Source organism: Dermacentor variabilis, chromosome 2 (assembly GCF_050947875.1).
Source record: "Dermacentor variabilis isolate Ectoservices chromosome 2, ASM5094787v1, whole genome shotgun sequence".
NCBI classification, from domain to species: domain Eukaryota; kingdom Metazoa; phylum Arthropoda; class Arachnida; order Ixodida; family Ixodidae; genus Dermacentor; species Dermacentor variabilis.
This window is the reverse complement of record NC_134569.1, coordinates 27,724,473-27,744,269: the sequence shown is the minus strand read 5'-3', so window position 1 is coordinate 27,744,269 and position 19,797 is coordinate 27,724,473. Positions and strand designations below refer to the sequence as shown.

General features: G+C 49.6%; 1 protein-coding gene across 2 annotated transcripts in view; it reads right to left on the bottom strand.

Moving 5' to 3' along the window:
* HDAC4 (histone deacetylase 4) overlaps nucleotides 1-19,797 on the bottom strand; it is a 308,518-nt gene that overhangs the window by 201,772 nt on the left and 86,949 nt on the right. The window lies entirely within an intron of this gene.

Here is a 19,797-nt window from a genome sequence, read left to right as displayed (position 1 = left end):
AGTGACATCGTTCACGTGGCGAGACTAAAGCCATACCAGATACCTTTCGCCGCGGATGTGTAGATTAAGCACCGGGGCGGTGCTTCTACTGCCGAGGGTGATGCTACGAAACAGCCAACACAGTGTGGCTGCACTGAAGCGGAGGAAGACGACGTGGACCCGCTTGATACAGCGTCGCCAATTTGGCCTTCGGTTAGCTGCCTCTAAATAAATTGTGTGTGTGTGTGTATGTATATATATATATATATATATATATATATATATATATATATATATATATATATATATATATATATATATATATATATATATATATATATATATATTGTTGCAGGAAGAAAGCAGTATCGATGTTACGGTGAAGGGAGCGAAGAAGTTGAATTGGACTAGAAAAAGACGAAGTCTGGCAGTTGCCTGAACGCCATTAACTTCAATGTCCAGTAGGTTTCCACATGTAGGTAGGGTCAACAGAGGATTTGTGGGCCGGGTCGTAGTTGCAGCTTCACCTCCGGGAGCTGCACCGCCTAGTTTCCCGAAGCGAAGCGACCGGTTGCAGAAGGGGACGAAGAGCGGTGAACGAGAGGCGAACAGGACCTACGACCTTGCGGAGACGGGGGGCGGCTAGATCTTGGTAGAGCACTGTCGGCGTTGATGTTACTAGTCGGCGTATAGGGCGAGAAAGTGCGATTGTCTGGCACTTGGCGGTAGTGACTCGGAGAAGACCACCGAGGATGCGACGACCAGTGGTTGCGGCAATGACGGGCGATGTGTCCAATACCGGAACAATTAAAGCAGATGGGTTTATCATCCGCTGTGCGCCAGTCAGCTGGGTTTCGACGGGGTGGCGGAAAGCTTCGCGTCTGGGAGCGAGCGGCCGGAGAAATCTGGTAGGTGTTTGTATGGCGGACCGAGCAGAGAGATGGAATGCCCAAACTTGCTATTTCCTCCCGAACGACCGCTTGTATAAGGGAGATAGCGGGCACGCTTTCCCGACAGTCGGGACGAACTGGAGCCGGAGCCATGGCCTCAAGCTCACGGCGAACGATGCGTGTGATATCTTCCGGTCCTGCGGGATGAACGAACCGCGGCGGGTCTTCGCAAGAAGATGTCGCGGCGGTATTGGGCAATCGGTCGAAAGTTTGAGCGACGCGGCGGCCCTTCGCTTGTTCGAAGCGCCGGCACTCCTTTACAATTGCATCGACAGTGGCACAATCCTTACACATCAGGAGATTGAATGCATCGTCTGCAATACCTTTCAGTATGTGACCAATCTTGTCTGCCTCGGTCATGTTGTCATCAGCCTTGCGACAGAGGGCCAGCACATCCTGTATGTACATGACATAACGTCTGAGCGCGGCACGCAAGTTCTTTTTTTGCTGCCAGCTGACGACCGACAGGTCTGCCAAACAGGTCCCGCATTTTTTCTTTGCAGACATCCCAGCTCGTTAGGTCAGCTTCGTGTGTGTCGTACCATTGCTTCGCAGTTCCTCTTAGATAAAATATCACATTTGCTAGCATCGTTGTGGGATCCCACCTGTTGTTGTCGCACACTCGCTCGTACATCGTAAGCCAGTCCTCGACGTCGGCGTTGTCCATGCCACAAAATGTCCCTGGGTCCCGCGGATGAGTGAGGATGACCGTTGGCACGGGCTGCTGAGGTGTTGTCGCTTGTGTCGGTTGATTTGCCATTGTGGCGGCAGGTAGATGACGTCCGCTGCGAAGTTCCGTGATTGTACCCCGCACCTCCACCAAAATGTTGCAGGAAGAAAGCAGGCCCACGAGTGTAAAATAATGTATATTTACAACTGAGGTTAATGGCGTTCAGGCAACTGCCAGACTTCGTCTTCCTCTAGTCCACTTCAACTTCTTCGTTCCCTTCACCGTAACAATATATATATATATATATATATATATATATATATATATATATATATATATATATATATATATATATATATATATATATATATATATATATATATATGCCTCTTTTAACTTCATTCGGTGGTATATGATGGCCACTAATGCACATGTCACTCAGTACCCACTTGACCGAATTAGGTGTCATTCATGCGGCTCGTTGGAGCGCGGCTTGGTGGGTTCTGAACGTCATTATATGGCCAACAGCATGGTTTAATAATCCAACCGAAGTGTTCCATTTGTAGCTATGTGACTGAGGCGGTGACGTGGAGCAGAGGTAGGACCTCTCTGCCTTTCTGTAAATAAATTTCTCTCTGGGCCTCTAATCTGAAGGTTGTAAGCTCGAACACTCCTCCAGTACACTACATTTTCAGGCTTGGAGTGACGCCTGACACCGGAAAAAAAAAAGAAGATGAGAGCCACTGGCGCTATACTACAACAGGTGAAACCAAATAAGGAAGGCCTACTAAGCTTCAACAAAGACACCCCCTCAACAAAACAGGAATTGACCTCCCTGGTGCAGTATTCGGGCACTACCTCCTTCATGAACCCTACAATCAAACCATGGCCTTCAGTCCCAAGCGGCTGCGGAGCACAATGGCAGAGGGTGCAAAGAATTTCTGGACCCCGACAGGCCACCCCTGGAAAGAACCTGGAACGTTCAACACACGAACCCTCTCTAGTAAAGCCAGCCCAGCAGGACTCTGAGGAATTTTTAGGGATTGCGCGGGATATTATTGGCATTAGTGAGGTTAGAAGAACTGGTGAGGCTTATACAGTGACTAACGGCCACGTCCTTTGCTACACAGGACCTCCAGATAAGAGACAATACGGGGTAGGACCTCTAATCCATAAGGACATAGCGGGCAACATTGATGAACTCTACAGCAGTAATGAGGGAGTAGCTGCAGTCGTAATAAAACTTAACAAGAGGTACATAATAAAGGTAGTACAAGCCTACGCTCCAACCTCCAGTCACGAAGGTGAAGAAACAGAACAGTTTTATGAATATCTTCAATTAATGATGCGAAAAGTGCAAACTCAGTATTCTGTAGTGATGGGCGACTTCAATGCAAAAGTGGAGAAAGGGCAGGCTGGTGAACAAGCAATTGGCAACTACAGCGTCGACTCTAGAAACACTACAGGAGAGATGTTGGCAGAATTCGAGGAAAGGAATAAGACCTGAATAATGAATGCCTTCTTCAGGAAGCGTAGCAACAGGAAGTGGATCTGGAAAAGCCTTAATGGAGAAAAAGAAAATGAAGCAGATCTCATACTCTCTGCGGATTCCAGGATACTGCAAGATGTAGGAGTGTTAGGTAGGGTAAAGTCCAGTGATCATAGGTTAGTTAGGTCTAGGATTTCGTTCAATATGAAAAGAGAAAGAGTAAAATTGGTCAAGAACAAACAGTCCAACCTAGATACAGTAAGGCTAAAAGCAGAGATTCATTTTGGCACTTGCAAACAAACCTGCCGCCTTAGAACAGAGAGACAAAGATGACATAGAGGCAATGAACGAAACCGTAACTAGGCTGGATTCAGAAGCAGCAATCGAAGTCGGAGGTAAGGCACCAAGGCAACCAGTAGGTGAGCTCTCCCAAGTAACAAAGCACCTAATAAAGAAACGACAAAGAATGAGTGTCCAGCTCAAGAGATCAGATAGAATTCGCGAAACTGTGACAACTAATCAACAAGGAGGAAATAAGGGATATTCCAAATTATAACGTAAGAAAGAGTGAGGAAGCAGTAAAATATGGACGCTGCATAACATCATTGAGAAGAAAATGTGGCGTAGGTAAAGCCAATATGTATGCACTGAAAGATAAACAGGGCAAAATAATCAACAATTTAGAAGATATAGTAAAAGCAGCGGAAGAATTCTATAGTGACCTGTACAATACTTAAAGCAGCCACGCTACATCCATTCGAAGTAGTAATGAACAGGTTACAGAGGCTCCTTCTATAACTAGGGATGAAGTTAGGAGGGCCTTACAAAACATGACCCGGGGGAAAGCGGCAGGAGAAGGTGGACTAACAGTCGATTTAATCAAAGATGGAGGAGATATCATGCTTGAAAAGCTTGTGGCCCTTTATACACAATCCCTCACTACTTCAAGTGTGCCAGAGAACTCGAAGAACGCCAATATTATGCTAATCCATAAGAAGGGACACATTAAAGAATTGAAAAATTGTACGCCCATTAGCTTGCTTTCAGTATTGTATAAAATATACACCAAGATAATTTCTAACAGAATAAGATCACCACCCAAGCACTCCGTACAGATGGTTAACCAGAGAAGTTGAAACATGCGGCCCCGGTGTTTATCACTGCGTTAAGCTCGACGGTTCATTAAACCGCGGCTTGGTAGACTGCCGGATCCTCGGTACACAGTTGCTGTTTGCGCTCGGCTGCACGAGCCTGTTCTTATGTCCGGGCTGCAGCATCGGCAAGGCGTAGACGAGCTCGTTCGCAGTTCTGCTTGCGGCGTTGCTGATCGAAAGCTGCCTGCTCCTCAGGAGTACGATGACGCATTGCCTACCCATTTCGGAGCCGGAGAGAAACCGCTGCGCGCGCGCTCGGCTGCGACGGAGAGCAACGACGTCACTACTGGCGCAGCCAATCGCGCGCCTCTCTTTCTCTTTTTTAGCGCATGCGCATGGGGTTTCGCCGGAGTTTACGGCGTGCAGGTGACAGACGGACGGACGAATCGGATAGCCATACGCAGCCAAACACCTGACTTCAGTCAACCAAGAGAACAGGCTAGCTCTAGGAAGGGATATTCTACAATGGATCATATCCATGTCATCAATCAGGTAATCGAGAGATCTGCAGAGCACAATCAACCTCTCTATATGGCTTTCATAGATTAGCAAAAGGTATTAGATTCAGTAGAAATACTAGCAGTCACAGAAACAATATACATAATCAAGGAGTACCGCGCAAAGAGCGATGGAACGAAGAATGTTAGGCATAACGTTAAGGGACAGGAAAAGAGCGGCGGGGATAGCAAACAGGGATAGCCGATATTCTAATTGACATAAAGAGAAAGAAATGGACCTGGGCAGGTCATGTGTAATTGTATATCGTGTATATATATATATATATATATATATATATATATATATTATACATATATATTATACTTTTGCATACACTGTGTAAATGCTCTCGACATGTAGTCGAGACAGCTAAGAGTGTTATTAGGCTTTGCGTCTTTAGTCTTACTGTCGGCCTCGATCAAATGACAAAGAACTAAAACTGTTATTAGTTTTCAGAAAGTTGACTGTGGGTGTTGCAACGCAGTGGAAAACTCAACAGCCGCGAACGTTTGGCAAGCGCCGCATGAAGGATTGTTCATGTTTTAAGAGGCAACAACGGGTTCCCCCGCGGGCAAGTCCGCGCAAGCGCGTCGGACAGTGGCTACACGCCGGATGCCATCCGGGGATCTCGCCGACATGCATCCGCCTTCCGCTCGCTGCCTGGCGCAGCCGGCCTTGCCAGGCCGTGCGGTCGAGCTGCGGCCGCGGTGACGTGTGCGTGCCGTTCCGAGAACGCAGCCTCGAAGGGCGTTCGCGTCCTTGACTTTGCTTTTGCATTGTTCTCCTCTGCCATTATTTTTCTTCTTCTTTCGCGTCGGCCACTCGAATGCCGTACAATTCCCTGTAGCGCCAGCTTATCGACGATGCGTATCCCGACGCTCGATCGCGTGCTGACGCGTGCGGGTGTCGTAACAAAGAAAAGGGAAGTGGAGCCTCGCGTAGTGCTATACGAGAAGTGCTTTGTGTGTACATACGAGATGTCGGTTCGAACAGAAAAAAAGAAACCAAAAGATGAAGGAAGCGGAAAGAGTTGCACAGGCACGGGCTGCCATCTTATCGGCGGAAAAAAGAAAAGTGAATCGTGAGGCAGTTGCCTGCAAAGACTACAAGCTGGCGCTGCAGCACGAGCGCCATATGCTGGACAGAGATGGAACCGGGGTCGTTACACGCATAGGTTGCTTTAAAGTATAGAGATAGGGGTTGTAATGATGATGAAGAATATGAAGTTTAGAAATAGGAAATGTGCTAGACGGCAGGAGATGCAGTAAAACCTGATTACCTCAAGCGTTCTAGGTGTTTGTCGCCGCCGCGTTTCAAAGGAGATGCCATTAGAAACTATCATCATCATAATCATAATCATCACCACCATAACACCCCCGCTATCATTATCATGATGATTATGATCATCATTACCCTCATCAGCAGCCTCATCGGATTCTTTATACATTTGCAAAAAACTCTACCGATGTTTTTGAGAAGATCGTCGAAGGGAGTGAGCTCCCACGCTACATTCTCCATTTCACAAAGCGTAATACACGTAGGGCATTAAGAATTTCAACAAAACGAAGAAAGCGTAAGCCCTATGCGTGAGCTTGCCTGTCTAGGCGGCAGGTAACGAAGGTTCCGCCTGTCCATTCATACATAGTACACATTGAGGCCCCGTTGAAGATTACGTGGGTCAGCCCGGCATTGCACTATCTTCGGGATCGGCCCACATATGGGGAGCGCTTAACGCCTGCTTCACCTCCGTTGCATGCGGGTCGGCCCGGTATTGCACTATATTCGGGATCAGGCCACGTATGGGGAGCGCTTAACACCTGGCTCACCTGCGCCGCGGGCCGGTACGGCATTGTACTATCTCCCGGATTTTGTGTCGACGCACGGACACAATCCTGGGGGAACTAGCCCTTAACAGCTTCGCTGTAAAAACCACTACTTAAAGATGGCGCCTAATAGTAATGACACGTACCCTGCACAGAAAGCTTGGCTGTTGACTCTACCACTTGATGCTTCTCAGAAATTATCATAATTGGCTTTTTCAGGGTTCTCACACATGATGACCACTACCTGCCGGAAAAACTACCAGTGGCGGCGTCTATTTCTCTTTGTCTCAGGTGACAATTGGCCATAAACTGTTGTCTCAACCCCAAAGAGAAAGGATTTGACGAGATTCAAGAAGGAAGCGATCTCCAACCGGCTGCGCTCGGCCTGTAAGCCGATTAGAACAGCTAACGCTTTCATCTCCTGTGTCAGAATGAAAGCTGTTGCCCTTGAATAGATCTGCTAGATAGGTGGCAGAGAGGTTGACAAGATGAAGTTAAACGCCTAGAAAAATGAAATGACAGCGTTTATGTCTATGGCGATTCGAAATTGTGTCGTCAAATATCTCGCGCACTCGGTAGTTATATGAGGAATTGTACATGTATGGACATACATGAACCGCGTATGCATATAAAGTCACATATTGGCGTATATAAAAAACATATATGGTTCCCATACAGCCATATATAAGACGTCACGTAAGCCATTTACAGACAAATATGGTCACATATGGCGTCACACCTGCAGCAAAAGGTCGTCAGTCTGGCCACTTTCTCGGCGCACATCTGGCTTCGTCGCATTACTTGCAAATGATGGTCGTTATGGCGACTCCTAAATTGCCACTCGTGTATTGTTCGTTTCCATATTATATGCATGTCGTCATGGTAGTTAATATATTAAGTAGAAGTGCATCTGATATCATGAATATTCTTTTGTTAAATGAAATTATTGATCTCGTAATTTATATGTTATCTCGTGTTGCTGCAATACTGACAATTATAACGCGCGCGCGCACGCGCTCACGCACACACACACATACAGAGAGAGAGAGAGAGAGAGAAACAGAGAGAGACGCGCGCACGCACGGACGCATGATCGCACGTAAATGCTGCAGACTTTAATGATGCTTGGTGACCAGAAGTATGTTAAATCTATGAATTGAGCAATGCATTTTCTCTTTCTTTAATATTTTTGCTAGTACGATGGATCTTCAGACTCGGATCATTCGTAAAGTCTTCCGATAAAATCACTCTGCTACAAAACCACAAAGATGAAACCCTGCATCGTGATTGTTGTGTAATTATTATAATAAAGAAAGACAGAGAAGGAAAGAAAACAGTACAGATAACGCAGGTCAGCCTACAACATTGCAGTACATGTTTTCTGACGGCTGCTCTATCGCAAACGTGAAACACAAAGAAAAGTTCCTTTAGTTGACAAAGGCAGATTGAAAACAGTGCGAGCGACAAGAACACTAAAAACAGAGAAAGAAAGTAGCAGAGGCGGTCGATTGAAACTAAGCATTCAAGAAAAAAAAATAACAGACTAGACCACCGGTACAGGAGCCCTTGACATTGTTACAAGGGAAGCACATCATTTCGGATCTGAAGCGCGGACCGAACAAACAGTGGCGCCGGTATAGACGACAACGAACGAGATAAGGGCGTGGAAGAAGGTCGCTGATCAGTCGGGAAGAACCTTTTGACAACGGCGGGGTAAAGGTAAGTAAGGAGAACGGGTACTGGCGAAAAAGGGAGGGGGAAGAACGCGAGCGAAAACAGATGCTATTTTTGGGCACAGGACAAATCGATTGAATCCATGGCGGCCCATGGGACGCCGTGAAATCGATCAAATCCGCGGCGAACGCGACGTCAAGGGGTGCGAGCGACCAGCAGGTGTGACGCAACCGCCGACTGAGAATAAATCGCGAGCAAGGATCACCTGCTTTCGCCACTCCAATCAACCTTGACTGCCGCTCGAAGATACGCACAAACAACATGAACATGGAAGTTCTATATGTCACGATTTGCAGAAGCGCTGCTGTGAGGCGACCGATGAGAATAGTTTTGTTGCACGCTGTCTCGACTCTCGCCGTGAAGAAGCAGGCTCAAGATGAAGTGCGAAAATCTCAATCTCACGGGAGAGGCAGAAGGCAAAAAACAAAAACAAAAAAGAAACTGAAAAACGCCACTCACAAGTGCTGCGTCACTGCTAACTACTGCGTCATCGGACAAGGCGCAGTGGTAACGATGTTCCCATTTAAGTGGCACTGACATCACGAACTCGGCTTTTGTTTCCGTTTGTAAATTGTAGCCAAAGGTTTTATACTAAGCGCTATCTACACAGTTCTTGAGAGCCATCCTCCCCTTCCCTGCTCTTTTTCATGCTGTTCGTACACTGGGAAGCCTCTTGTCTTCCCAGACCACTCACCAGACAGTACAGCATAGTTCACTGCGCGCTGACGCCTCGCATTCGCAAGTGTTAACTATGCCAGAACTGAGTGAAACATGATCCTGACGCGACATTTTTAGTAAAATTCTGGGCAACCATCAGGAGCGAAGGTATAAGGCCCGATGCTGATGGTTTCTCTTTCCCAGTGAAACAATAACTTTAACTACAAGCTTATTTCACAATGTGCGCACCACTATCTTGTTTGTATACTTGTTTGTTTGTTTTTTCCTTTCTTTTTTTCACCGCTTCCCGAAGTCGTGGAATCGATTTGCACCACCGCTTATTTTCCAGTTGCCCAATACAGTACGTAGGCGCAACAGGCGTCTGCGGCAATGAAAGTAGCGGCGCGTGTTCGCTGATAACGGTCATGATTAAGGTATAAATAATGTACCAGAAAAGACGAGGGCAAACTCAAAGTCAACGCAGGGGCGGATCCAGGGTATCATAAATGTGAGGTATGCGGGGATGGCCTTCATTAGGACAAATTGGCCTGACTGGAGGCCCCATTTTGCCAGCTGATATGAACTTTCTGCGTAGGATATATGTGTACCAAGACCAAGTGACGAGTCAGAAGCAGAAGCCAAGTGCTGGCTTGTCTGGGAGGGGAGAGGGATATGGGCGGCGAGGAAGGGGCTTCTGGATCCTCCAGTGAGCCGAGCACGAAGAAAATGACGCCTTCGAGTCTCCCATCGCATTTGTCCCGGCTTTCCTTTGTTCTTGCTATGTGCTGTAAGGGGGCCAAACAATGAGACGGATGTAGGGAATACACCGCGAAAATTACATAAACGTTTTTATTATTTCTTTTCTTTTTTTTTCCCCCAGTGTCTAAGCGCGGATCTATAGAACTTCGCGCCGACGCTTCGCGGGTCGGTTGAGGCTGAAGGCCGTCCAGTTGTTGTTACACGTCACGTGATGAGGTCCGCTCGCCCTTCCTCAGCGTGCCCTTCGCTAAGCTACAGACGGAGTGGAGAGGTGAGACAAGAATAGAGTACGACGCGGCCCTCGAAATTGGCTTGGCTGGCGCGCGACCGTGGAGCAGCCAGTGCGTGACAGTGTGCAATCACGGTCTGCCGTGTAGTACACACACACCACGCGCACTTTCCCTCCGCGGTGACCTGCCCGCGAGACTCCGGCCGAGATTTGTCAACACGGGAGAGCCTTGACAGACACGCTCGCTTGCTCGCCGCGGTGCCCCTCTGCTCTCGTTGGTTCATCGCCGAGTCTCGCGGTGGAAACGGTGGTTCAGGATCCGGGATCACATCGTGCGCGGGGTCTATCGAGACGGAAATCAAATCGACACTGCTAGACCGGGAACCACGTTCCCGTCGATAATATCCCACCTGCCGTATGACGCGTTGCAAAGATGGCCGTTACGATTGTTGGACGCTGCTGGAATTTATGAGAAACGCGTTGAAAACGTGTTTTATGCACAATACCTGTTAATAACTTGTTGCCCGCAGTTGCTGGCAAAATGTAGTCGTGTGCGATGTACCGGATTACTTTTAAGCTCATGGTGTTTCACGGCTGCTGCGTATACGCCGAGATGGAAATGTCTGGACGGACTTAATCCTGTGAAGAAAACGAAATGGAGTTTTTTTACGGATTCCGTACACGTTTGATCAAGAACCGCTTGTATTGAAGTATGCATGAGGGTGACGTTTGTCTATGCTTTTTCGGTTAATTGGCCTCCGTCACAAGATTGAAACTTCCTTCGTACAGCGTTGCGATTGGTCCGAGTACTATTTGGGATCGCGGCGCTGACGCCCGTGGTTGTACCTGGGTCGCAAGCCCCAAGGGTAGCGTTGGCCTGGCGGCCTGGGGTACAACAGGAAGCATCCGAAGGTCCCGGCAAAGCATGAGTCGACTGGTAACAACGCAACAACTTGTTTATTTTAACATCGCAAAGAGTTGGCGGTCAGGTTTGACCGAAGTAGAGAGACGGGAGAGCACTTCACTCAACTGAAGAAATCGGAGCCCTCCTCTGGCGTCCGGGGGCAGCTGTTTTTATACTCTCGCAGTTGAGGGCAAGAAGGAACCCCTCAAAAGACGAGCACGTGAATGTACAATGGGCTAATGGTGACGCACACTGTCGTAGCGATGCCGTAGCACCATGTCGTGGCGCTGCGCACGATCTCGTAGCACCTGGTCGTGGCGCTGCGCAGCACACTGTCGTGGCGCTGCCGGTCGGACACAATGACTGTAACGAGAAGATGGTCCCTGCTTTGGCATCGCCTGTTTCGGGCACAATGACTGGAACGAGATCCCTGCTTTGGCATCGCCTGTTTCGGGCCCAATAACTGGAAAGAGATCCCTGCTTTGGCATCGCCTGTTTCGGGCACAATGACTGGAACGAAATCCCTAGGCGGTCGCATCGCCGCAGACGCGCCTGGAAACACCTGGCGATGAGTGTTGCGGTGACGACGATCGGGCCAAAATGTCCGCCGCCCCGCCGCCGTCGCGCCGGCAAAACCACGTGTCGCAGGCGAAACGCAACAGACCGCCCCGCCGGGGAAAGGAGATCCCGATGGACAGGGGACTGCATCCGCTGTCCGGAGGGATGTCGCTCGATGATGCTCATAACCGAAGTCGGGCGTCCCTTGACGTTTCTTGAGCGCAGCGCACAGAGAAGGCCTCGTTCTCTCGTTCAGGTTCGCACGGGACACTGCAAAGTGACTTCGGGAGAGTTCACATTTTTGTTCTCGTTCCCGGCAAGCGTTAGAACTACGCTGAAAACTCAACCGCTCAGTCAGCAAGCACGGCACAACCCTCACTAAGCCCTGCCAGGCTCTTTCCCCTTTTTATACCACTGCCTAGTTCCTTACAGTAGTCTAGCATCACTCAGAACGCGTCCACAAATTGAAAAATTGCACTAGAAAGCATATCATCACTTTGAAACACTAAACAAAAGCAATATGTTAAAAAAAATCCTGCCTCAGGAAGAAGAACATCAGTAACAAACAATTTTGAGGCTGATTCCTACGTTAGGGGCTTCGACTTAAGCCATCGGCGTTACCGTTGAGACTCCCCTTTTTGTAACGCACCTCAAAGGAATATTGTTGTAAAGCGAGGCTCCAGCGCAGGAGGCGGCCATTTTTGGGAGAGATGGTCTGCAGCCATTGGAGAGGGCAGTGATCTGTCTCAATGATAAACCTCGAGCCGGCTAGATAGCATGACAATTTCTGAACGGCCCACACGAGACATGCACACTCTTTCTCGGTGGCGCTATACGCCTGCTCACGACTGGTCAGCTTACGACTAGCATACAGGACGGGGTGTTCTACTTCTCCATTTTCCCGTTGGCACAGTACAACGCCCATGCCTCGCTCACTAGCATCGCACTGAACAATGAACCCTTTTGTATAGTCTGGCGATCGTAGCACAGGCTGGCTTGTTAGGGCACTCTTTAGGGCGCTAAAAGCTCTTTCCTTTGTCTCGTCCCAGACGACTGTTTGAGGCTCTGTCTTTCTTAGAGCATCCGTCAGGGGAGCCGCGATATCAGAGTACCTAGGGATGTACCTCTGATAGTAGCCGGCGACACCTAAGAACGACCGAATATCGGTCTTTGTGCGCGGTTGCGGAAAGTCTCGCACAGCGGCCACTTTTATTTCAGAGGGGCGGCGACGACCCTGACCAATCACGTGACCGAGGTAGACAACCTCGGCCTGTGCTAACTGGCACTTAGGAGCCTTTACTGTCAAGCCTGCTTCGCGCAGGCGGGTTAGCACTGCCCGCAAGTGTGTCATATGCTCAGACCAGGATGCGGAGAATATCGCTACGTCGTCTAGATACGGTAAAGCGAATTCTTGCTGTCCCCGCAACACTTTATCCATGAGACTTGAAAAACAGTATGGCGCGTTCTTCAAACCAAAACTCAACACTTTAGGACGGAATGTTCCCATTGGGGAAATGAACGCCGCATACCTACTAGCCTCTTCTGTAAGTGGAACCTGCCAATAACCCCTGACAAGATCTAGGGTGGAAATAAACTGAGCGCTACTAACTTTCTCAAGGCGCTCCTCGATGTTAGGGATCGGATAAATTTGATCCTTAGTGATGGAATTAAGCCTGCGGTAGTCGACGCAAGGACGAGGTTCCTTGCCCGGTACCTCAACTAAAATCAAAGGGGAGGTATAATCACTCTCACCTGCCTCAATAACACCGAGCTGTAGCATTTTCTTTACCTCAGCCTCCATAATATCGCTCTGGCGGGGTGACACCCGATACGCCTTGGATCGTACTGGCTCTGTGGAGGTAAGTTCTATATCATGAGTAAGTACAGAAGTCCTACCAGGCCTCTCAGAGAACAGACCTTGAAACTCTTGTAATAGCTGGTGTAGTTCGGTTTTCTGCTCAGGCGACAGCGGTGCTTTACTGATAAGGTCACTAATGACTTGACCGGTGTCTTCCCTGTTCGTCACTGAGCCTAGTCCCGGAAGCTCGACCGGAAGCTCTTCAGGAACGTTTACCATCATGCACACCACTGCTTCCCTTTGTCTATAAGGTTTGAGCAGATTACAGTGGTAAACTTGCTGTGCTTTCCGCTTTCCTGGCAGACTTACCACGTAGTTAACGTCCGACAGTTTCTGAACAATTCGTGCTGGGCCCTCCCACTGCACGTCTAGTTTGTTGTTTAGCGATGTGCGCAATATCATGACCTCATCGCCAACCTCAAAACGACGGGCCCTGGCTGTCCGATCATAATAAACCTTGGCCCTCTGCTGGGCCTTTGCCATTGCTTCACCTGACAACTCCTGTGCCCTTCTTAAGCGTTCGAGGAGCTTAAGTACGTACTCCACCACGACTGGGTCGTCGCCCCTACCTTCCCATGATTCTCGAAGCATGCGAAGCGGAGATCGAAGCGAGCGACCGTACACCAGTTCAGCTGGCGAAAACCCCGTAGCCGCATGCGGCGCGGTCCTTAAAGCAAACATCACCCCAGGCAGACACAGCTCCCAGTCAGTTCGATGTTCAAAACACAAGGCTCTCAACACGCGCTTCATGACGGAGTGGAGCTTCTCAACGGAATTCGACTGTGGGTGGTACACTGAGCTGTGTAGCAGCTTTACCCCACACCTTTCGAGAAAAGTTGTCGTCAAAGCGCTAGTAAACACTGTGCCCTGATCTGATTGAATTTCTGCAGGAAAACCAACTCGCGCAAATATGGACAGTAGTGCATTAACTATCTCAACTGAGCTGAGTTCTTTAAGCGGCACTGCTTCAGGGAACTTTGTCGCTGGGCAGATCACAGTCAAAATGTGTCTGTACCCCGTGGCTGTTACCGGCAGAGGTCCCACAGTATCAATAACGAGCCGTCTAAAAGGCTCCGTAATGATAGGTACCAATTTCAACGGCGCCCTCGATTTGTCCCCTGGTTTGCCCACCCGCTGACAAGTGTCACATGTCCTCACGAAATGGTCTGCGTCCCGAAAACACCCTGGCCAATAGTACTCTTGCAAGAGACGGTCCTTAGTTTTCTTAACTCCTAGGTGTCCGGACCACGAACCCCCATGTGACAAGCGCAACAGATCCTGACGATAGCATTGAGGCACGACCAGCTGATCGAACTCCACTCCTCTTCGGTCTAGATACTTCCGGTACAGGACTCCACCCCTTTCCACAAAACGCGCAGTTTTCCTGGCGATACCTTCTTTGACATTGCAGCGCACGTTTTCCAGGCTGCCATCCTTTTTTTGCTCGGCTATCAAAGCCGTCCGGCTGACTTTTAGCAACCTATCAAGTCCGTCTGACGTAGGCGCGATGAGCAAATCAGTAGATAGCTCTTCTAACTTTCCCGCGTCGGGATTTTCCTCTCCAGTATCTGGCGCCTTCAACGCTACAGACTCAATTTTATTCTGTTCGGGCGTGCTCTGAATATCAGCTTGCTGCGCCTCTGACCCTTTTTCGTTGTTTGATAACGTCGGCCCCGCAACTACCGCCTTTGCAGCGAGCTCCCGAACCTTCGATCTGGTTAAGGCCTGAACACTAGCTTCACCAAACAAAAGCCCCTTCTCGCGCAGGAGGTGATCGGACCTGTTTGAAAATAGGTACGGGTACTGGGGTGGCAGCATAGATGACACTGCCGCCTCCGTCTCAAGCGCTCCGAAAGGTCCTTCAATAAGCACTTTTGCTACCGGCAGACACACGCTATGAGCTTCCACGGCTTGCTTGATCCACGCGCACTCGCCCGTGAACATATGGGGTTCTACGTAAGACGGGTGAACTACATCCATCGTAGCTGCGGAATCGCGAAGCACTCGGCACTCTTTCCCGTTTACGAGGAGGTCTCGCATGTAAGGCTCAAGAAGCTTCATGTTCTCGTCAGTGCTGCCTATTGAAAAAAACACAACTTTTGGTGTTGTTTCCGGACACTGCGCCGAAAAGTGACCCGGCTTCTGGCACGTATAACAAACGCCCGCTCGCCTCATCTCGAACCGCTTTCTGCGTTCGGCTTCGGCTGCCGTCTCTTTACGTTTGGTCGGATTGCTTTCACTCGCATCCTCACTACGCGTGTCCCCCTTAAATCTCATGGGCGTGAACCTTGGCCTCTCAGACTTGGAGCCAAATTCACCCTTTTGACCGTCCTTAGCTCCGCGAGCTCGACGCGTCACAAACTCCTCGGCTAGCTCAGCGGCTCTAGCCACCGTACTCACGTCTGGCCTATCCAAGACCCAGTATCGCACGTTCTCCGGTAACCGACTATAAAACTGTTCTAGCCCGAAACACTGCAGAACTTTATCGTGGTCACCAAACGCTTTCTCTTCTTTGAGCCACTCCTGCATGTTCGACATAAGCCTATACGCAAACTCTGTATATGACTCACTTTTGCCTTTCTCATTTTCCCGAAACTTCCGACGGAACGCTTCCGCAGACAGCCGGTACTTTTTTAGCAGACTCGATTTTACTTTGTCGAAATCCTCTGCTTCCTCTCTATCCAAGCGAGCGACTACGTCGGCCGCCTCGCCGGGTAACAAAGTGAGCAAGCGCTGTGGCCACGTTTCCCGAGAGAACCCCTGCTTCTCGCACGTTCGCTCAAAGTTAACCAGGAACAAACCAATGTCCTCTCCAAGCTTAAACGGCCGCATCAGGTCAGTCATTTTGAACAATACGCGTTCTCCTGCACCGTGTGCCTGACTTCCATTACGAGCGCGTTCCATCTCTATCTCGAGACGCTTCATTTCCAAAGCGTGTTGACGGTCACGCTCTTCTTTTTTCTCTTGTTGCTCTCGCTCTTTCTGTTCTTTACGTTCGCGCTCTTCTCTTTTTGCAGTCTCCCTCTCTTCAATAGTCTCAAGGCATTCCGACAGCTCGTCATCCTCAGCCTCTAACTCAAGAATAGCCTTTATCAGTTCTGGTTTTCTGAGTTTGTCTGAGACATCCAGACCCAACTCTCTTGCAAGCTCCAACAATTTCGGTTTGCGCAACGACTTCAAATCCATGGCTGCTCTGAATGCTGCTTTCTCTACTGCTTACTATTGTCTTGCCGCAAACTAACCCGGCAGCAACGACAACCACAATTACCAGCTCTGTTTCTGACACTAACAAAAAGCCTGGCAAAGCTCAGAAGAAGAAAGTCCCGCACTCACCAAACCTCGCAGGCAGGAATTCCGCGCAGTCGTTCCGCTGCAGGCAACCAGTCGTCACACAGGGCTCGTTGCACTGCTCCCGGATCGACGTTGAGCTGCTCAGCATACAGTCAACTGCATCTCTTTGCTGCTGGCCTCCGTTGTCGCGATCTCGCCGCTGGCAGACCGTTGTTTGAAGTCGTAGGCGATCCCACCGCTGCCACCAGATATTTGGGATCGCGGCGCTGACGCCCGTGGTTGTACCTGGGTCGCAAGCCCCAAGGGTAGCGTTGGCCTGGCGGCCTGGGGTACAACAGGAAGCATCCGAAGGTCCCGGCAAAGCATGAGTCGACTGGTAACAACGCAACAACTTGTTTATTTTAACATCGCAAAGAGTTGGCGGTCAGGTTTGACCGAAGTAGAGAGACGGGAGAGCACTTCACTCAACTGAAGAAATCGGAGCCCTCCTCTGGCGTCCGGGGGCAGCTGTTTTTATACTCTCGCAGTTGAGGGCAAGAAGGAACCCCTCAAAAGACGAGCACGTGAATGTACAATGGGCTAATGGTGACGCACACTGTCGTAGCGATGCCGTAGCACCATGTCGTGGCGCTGCGCACGATCTCGTAGCACCTGGTCGTGGCGCTGCGCAGCACACTGTCGTGGCGCTGCCGGTCGGACACAATGACTGTAACGAGAAGATGGTCCCTGCTTTGGCATCGCCTGTTTCGGGCACAATGACTGGAACGAGATCCCTGCTTTGGCATCGCCTGTTTCGGGCCCAATAACTGGAAAGAGATCCCTGCTTTGGCATCGCCTGTTTCGGGCACAATGACTGGAACGAAATCCCTAGGCGGTCGCATCGCCGCAGACGCGCCTGGAAACACCTGGCGATGAGTGTTGCGGTGACGACGATCGGGCCAAAATGTCCGCCGCCCCGCCGCCGTCGCGCCGGCAAAACCACGTGTCGCAGGCGAAACGCAACAGTACGGACCTACAACTGTAGTATTAAAGCTCAACAGAATCAGCACCTGGGCGGGTTAGTGACTGATAATCAGATGAAGATGGTACAGCAGTGTTACTGTATGCTTGAACACCATCTGCACAGTGCATACACGCGAATTGCGCATGCACCACGCTTTCGCAGTATAGTGCAGCTTCGCGCCTCCCGGTTATACGCTACCACTTGTGAGACCGCAACGTCTTGCGTGACTGTGGTGTGCAAATAGCGTATTTACGGATGTTTCAGCTCCATTGATCCACCGCTCTTACCGCGAACTAACGTCCCGTTAGAAAAAAAAAATCAGCCCGCGGTTTTTATGCAGCGTGCAGCTGATATATACGAGCGCCTCCTTTTCTGACGTGTAAATAAATCCACGCCCTCTTGCTGCAGCTTGGTCTCTCGCCGAGCAGCCTTTTCAGATCGGCCTACAACATTATCGCAGACGGGTTGTAACGCTGGCGCCGGGCAAAACACCTCGCTGTGTCACTCGCGTAACAACAGATGCCCGTGACCACGGGAAAAGTGTGGTTCAGCGAGTGCCTGCGCAGCAGGGCCGCGCGGTGCCTCGCTTGGTTTCAAGCGCACACGTGCCGATCGTCTCTCTGTCCACCGGCTTCCTGTTTATTTCGGCCGCGCGCTGACACTGCGTTGCCCTCGGGGGTCAGCAGCACTGCGGGCGTGCACGTCGTGCCGACGCGGCCGCGCTGTTGACCGGACGCTCGCTGCAGCAACAAGCTGACCGCGCGGACATCGTGCAAGCGCCGGGCGCTGCAGGTCGACAATACCGAGCCCTCTGAACCAATGAATCACTGGGCGCTCATATCGTGGCATAAATGTGTAAACTGCATAACTTGAGAGGGCGGTATAGGGGCGCCTGCCTGCGATCGTGCTTCGAGGCATGCGGGTCGCCCGCTGGACACATTGCTGACCATCACCGTAGTAATTTATAGTCACCTCATACCTTCCTCTCACTTTCTTTCTTACTCTCTCTCTCTCCCCAACCTTACGCGGTCATACCTCCTCGTAGAGCAACAGGCCCGAGGCACGCTATTATACACGCTCGACCTTTCCGCACTTTTATTTTTCCTTAGGTTAAATTGCTGCCACACTTACAATTCATCTCTCCTGAACAGAAATTTCAGTGACGCATAGAGCGGCGCGTCTCTCCACATCCCTCGTGCTTGAGCCAATGTAAAGTCCGCTAGACAATCATAGCAGGCGACCATAGAACAAAGTTGATGCAGCGTTTGCCGACACTGATTGGGCTTTTTTGATGGAACAAAGGTATGGCATATTCGAATGGCTATTTCAGAGCGCCGTTCGGGGGAAGCACTTCGAATGTCACATATAAGACTCCAAGATATAATAAAGTCGTGTTATCACTGGCACAGTCTCGTTATTCTAAAAGCGCGAATGACTAGCCGGATAAGTCATTAGTAAGCAAGCACGAAAGCAGCTTGCAACTGAAAAACAAAAATCGGCATGCGCACCAGTACCAACAGTGTAAAAACCGAAAACCATGCTCGGATTGTAATTTTTTTCGCTCTGAAACGTCATTAAAATTGGTCAGAAGGGGTAGCCTGCTAAATTCTCATGTATACATGTTATAGCCATATCGCTTATCTGTATCTTTGCGACCATACCACCCACGCGCCTTGCTTTGATATCGTTGTGAGAGAAAAGAAGTCATTACTCGATCATGCATGTGTCGCCTGCACACGCGATGCGCTGTCACATCACGCATGACGTAGTCGGACCTAAAATTATCCTCTTGATTGGCATTCATATCGGGGCACTCTGCACTCCAATGCTCAAGTATCCTCTGCAGGAAAGGGCCCACTGCGAATAGGGAGCGAGCACGATTGCAAAATTAGACCGTAAGACGACCGCTATAGCTGTAAATTAAGTTAGATGTGTAATTTTTCTAATGCGTGAATAAATGTAAACTGTACATTTGGTTACGTCATTTCTGTACGCTTAAGTGCCAATACACTATAGTACACACTGTAGTACACTGTAGGGCTCTGCAGCAACAAGGAGTTTCACGTACCTCACTGCTGCTGCATCCCTGATACAGCCTACCCATTTTTATTTTTTTTTATTGTATGTTTAAGTGTAATCATATATAGAACTCACAGAAGCACACACTCTGCTTGCAACTCTCTTGACCCCCCCCCCCCCCCCCCCTTACCTCCCCATTTCGATGTGCCTCACTCAGTTGCA